This window comes from Arachis ipaensis, chromosome B01 (genome assembly GCF_000816755.2).
Source record: "Arachis ipaensis cultivar K30076 chromosome B01, Araip1.1, whole genome shotgun sequence".
NCBI classification, from domain to species: domain Eukaryota; kingdom Viridiplantae; phylum Streptophyta; class Magnoliopsida; order Fabales; family Fabaceae; genus Arachis; species Arachis ipaensis.
Genome location: NC_029785.2, coordinates 163,222 through 168,007, shown reverse-complemented (window position 1 = coordinate 168,007; position 4,786 = coordinate 163,222). Strand labels below are relative to the sequence as shown.

General features: G+C 25.3%; 1 protein-coding gene across 1 annotated transcript in view; it reads right to left on the bottom strand.

Moving 5' to 3' along the window:
- The window catches only part of LOC107633240 (serine/threonine-protein phosphatase 5), a 25,435-nt gene extending 21,657 nt beyond the window's left edge, over nucleotides 1–3,778 (bottom strand). The window contains exon 1 of the mRNA XM_021108693.1: nucleotides 3,753–3,778. The gene's annotated coding sequence lies outside the window, so the exon portion shown is untranslated. The remainder of the gene's footprint in view (nucleotides 1–3,752) is intronic.

Here is a 4,786-nt window from a genome sequence, read left to right as displayed (position 1 = left end):
ATTAAGTTATTAAATAATAATAATAATAATAATAATAATAATAATAATAATAATAATAATAATAATAATAATAATAATAATAATAATAATGTATATTACTATATTATGAGTTAAAAATATTTTTGTTTTAATAACTCAAATAGGCAAAGTATGAGACACTACTTGAGTGAATTATTTTTAGAGGAACAGAGAAAGCTGCTTGTGAGTAACTTCAGTCACTATCAGTCTCAAACCTGATTTGGTAATATCAATAACAATATAATCCCATCAGTCATAATTAATAATGTTGTGTTCCATAATTATTATATATTTGAGCAGATTGATCCTGTTCATGGATTACATGATATGTCCAAAAGTCTTTGAGTTGAGTTTGATATAATCTTAATATATATTTCTATCCAAAAATGAAATTTAGACTTTACTTTTTGTTTCAATTTTCTGTTTTTGTTTTTTATTTGTAAAAAACATTTTTGAATAGAAGATTTCATCATATCAACTATTATTTGAGAGTATGTACATAAAAAACAGTGTCTCTTTGATAACGACCATACGTTCATATAATATAAAAATTTAACTTTTCTTAGGTATGTCTTATGTCTATCATGTTCTTGGCCAACAAAATTTGCCAAACCATTCCTTTTTTTCAAACTAAAATAATGTTCGCAGAGTAACATATTATATTAACAAAAAAATATTGAACATAAATATCAAATATGTACTATGTATTTCAATTTCAGAAATTTTAGTGTCCTTCTCTTAAGATGTTTTGTATTTTAATTTTAAACATTTTAGATAATTAATAATTTTTAGAGATCAATAACTTTTAGTATTTTTGACTATTATTTAGTCAGCACAAATACTAAATTATTTTTATTAAATAAATTTTATTAATTTATGTATGTAAAATCTGAAAAAATACTAGTACAAACTGTATTGATTTATGTGTATAAAATTATGGTAAAAATATATAATGGTAGAAACTCAGGTGTAGTTGACTTCACCTGAAGTTGATAATTGAGAGTCGTTAGATAAAAATTTAGTCAAATCAGTCAAATAATCTAACGACTCTCGATTATAATTTCACGTAAAGTCGACTGCACTTGAGTTTTCACCACATTAGTGTCAAATAAGTATTTGTGCATTTGGTAGAGTTGTACTATGAGTATTTATGTGTGAAAACCTAAATAGTGGTTCATTTATTAGCAATTCTTTGCATGCATTTCTATATTCGATCTCGCATCGCTTTCAAAGAAGAAGACATTCATGAATTCCACCACCAACGAACTAATAATATGGTAAGACTTTGATGATGATGAAGGGGTGGCGATTGGTGAAGGATATGGATGAGAACTAACCAAGTAAAGATGAGAGAGAAAGGGAAGAAATAAATAGAGAAATTAAATATGGAAAAGTAAATTAAATATAAAAATGTAAATTATAACAGTTTAATTTATTTTTATTTTTTCATAAAAAATTTAAGAATAAAATATAATGATAAAATATATATAGAAATAATAAAAAATTTAAAAAATAAAATATATTTTGTATTTATATTTTTTTATTATTTTTCTAAAAAATATAAAACACGATAATTTAATGTCTTAAAATATAATTTAAAATATAATATTTATATTTATATTTTATCAGTCAAACATAAATTATGTTAAACTAGTGGGTTTTCAGAATTATACATAAATCCTGCTAGTCTAACATGATTTATATACAAAGAAGAAAATATCCAATATCCTGTCAAGATGTATATATATAAAATCAGATACCTAAAATCAAACGAACCAAAAAAATATGTTATGTATAATATTTATGTATAAAAAAATAATATTCAAAATAATTAAAAAATAAACCATCTTTTCGTTAAGAATTATAATTTGATTATTAACTCTAATAAAATAATGTAGTGTTTAAACAATTCAAGATACACGTGCATGTATAGTTATGGGTGTTAATTAAAAAATCACTATTAATTATTAGTTTATCAATCCACATATCACAACATTATTTGAGCTAAAAGCATAAAACTAGTTACATTTGATCAAAGGGTTATTCATATTCATGCGGTTCTTGTTCCATGAAAATGTGTTTTAATTTGAGAGATAATAAATTAAACAATTGCACCTATTTATTAATTAATTTATTTTTTGGGTTGGATCAATTAATTACCAGAAAGTGCTATTAAGACATGAACAACAAATGTCGCTATCAAGACATAAATTCATACGTGAAAGTAAGTGGGAAGAAAGATTTTATATAGGAAAAAAAATTAAAATCGTTAATAAAATATATATTATTGGGAAAATGGAGTAATAAAAAATTTAAAGTAATACATTGATGAGAGATAATATTAAAAAGATAACAAATGTAAATTTTATTTCGGTTTAATCACACCACTTGTATCTGCTTTATTAGTTGAAAAACAGATTAATTACAAAAATAATAATAATAACTCCTCACTACTATTTTAATTTTTAAAATTTTAAAAATAAAAATAAAAAAATTAATTAAATTGACTTATATTATAGTTAATTTTCTAAACTTTTTTTAAATTATTACATTGGACATTTGTACATTTACGAATTTATTACTGATATTGTATCAAATTTCAACTCTTAGAGACAACCATTCTAAGTGAATCTTAAATTAATTCCCATTTCAAGAATAATAAAGAGATATCCCATTTTTTATAAGTATCTTCTCTAGTTCTGTATAAGATTTTAAATTCTTAAGAGTTGACATCAACTCTAAATATACCTTCAAGTAATTATATCTTCACGATATAATAAAGAGGTGCACAGTTTTTTTTTTTTTTACAATTTATATATGTTACACACGAGAATACACTTTTTAATTTAGATATAGAAGGGAAAGTGGTGTAGAACGCAGTTATGGAGTGTATATGTGCTTTACGTAGATGTGGTGTCAAGAGTAAATCGGACCCTCCGATTTGTGTTTAAAAAATTAAAAAAAAATTACAGTACACAAAATCGGACCGTCCGATTTGTGTTTTAGACAATTAAAAAAATTTTAATATTAAAATCGGACCATCTGACTTTTTTTTTAAATAAAAAAGTTTAAAAGTACAAATCGGACCCTCCGATTTTTTCTCCCACACAAATCGGACCATCTGATTTGTGTTTTTAATTTTTTAATAAAAAAATCGGACAGTCCGTTTGCTTCACTTCATAGTTCAGAAAAAACCATCCTCATATTCATGTCTAGCACTACCCACTTTCATAACCATGCACAACACATACAGAATTTACATATTCAAGAAATTGAGCCCACAAGAATAAGAACTAAAATATTTTTAAAAGAATTATAATAGATAATTACAGTTAAAAGTTAAAACTCCAAAAATCAAACATTCTCTATAGATCAAAAACATATAGCTCTATGATACCATGACGGAGTTTAATTTCTTAGAAAAATGATTCGAAATTGAAAAGTATATATGAATTGTATTGATTTTTATGTGAATGAATCGTATCCTACACTTGGTTCTCTAATAAAGTGAAGGTTTTCAAACTATAATATAATGTTATGTTAATTTATTTGTGAAATTACTATTATTTATTTATTTAAGAAATTTCCCCCGTAATTTTACTTTGACAAAATTATTACTATTAACATGTTATTCAATATTTTCTTTTACATTGAAAAAATTGAAAAGAATTTGAATTAGTTAAAAAAAAAAAAGAGCTATGACTGTATGACATATGACACTTTAACCTTTTTAGAGAGAGAGAGAGAGAATGGGGTCATTATCATAGTGGGCAGAGATGTTCATAGTGCTGTGGGTCTCCCTTGTGGGATGCTTGTCGTTTTCTATGACCACAATGCATTTATGTTTATTTAACTTCTGATGTTAACCCCTCAAATTATCCAATTTTTTATTTTATTATGGAGGTTAGAATGGAGTAGGACTCTCTAATGGGGATCAAATGTGTTTTACCTACATGTGGTGTCAGCAGGTAAAAAATCAGATGGTGCGAGTGGGGCAAATCTTATCGGACAGTCTGACTTGTTCACTACAACACGGACCATGTGAGTTATTGAAGAAAAATAAAAAAAAATTTATTCATGCAGAACTCGAAAGATCCGATAAATTTTATGTAAATTTTAGATATTCTCTCCATGTAAAACGGATCCTACGATTTATTTACAAAAAATTTTCAACAATGAAATCAAAAGGTTCAATTTTTTAACGCCAAATTTAAGCAAAAGTTATCCCACAAATTAATCTACTACCTCTAACATTCATAACTAAGCACAACATATTCACAGCTTCTATAACAAAAAAAATCAGCCCAAATTATCACCACCTCAACAATAATAAAAACACAATTACCCGTGAGTCTTCATCACCTTAAAAAAAATTAATAATGCATTTCTCTTTGGATAGGTAAACCTTGCCAACAGCCACCTTCGTCAGCATTGCCGAATAGGATTATCATTAATCCAAACACGACTTTAGAGTTGTTAAATTTTTCTTTAACGTCAAAAGCCACTTCAACACCATGGTGACCAAGATTTTCGCACGCTTAGAAGTGAACATTTGTAAATAATGGTCAATTAGACTGAATTAAATAGATGCTAATATCGATCAATTAGACTAAATTAAATAAATTCTAATATCATATTAAAATTCAGAGATCTTATTAACTTAATTCTAAATTGAATAGACTGCAATATCATGTTAGAGAATTGAAAAATCTTAATTCAATCTTAAATTCTTAATAAAACCATCTAAAAAAATAAGAATTTTCTCGAA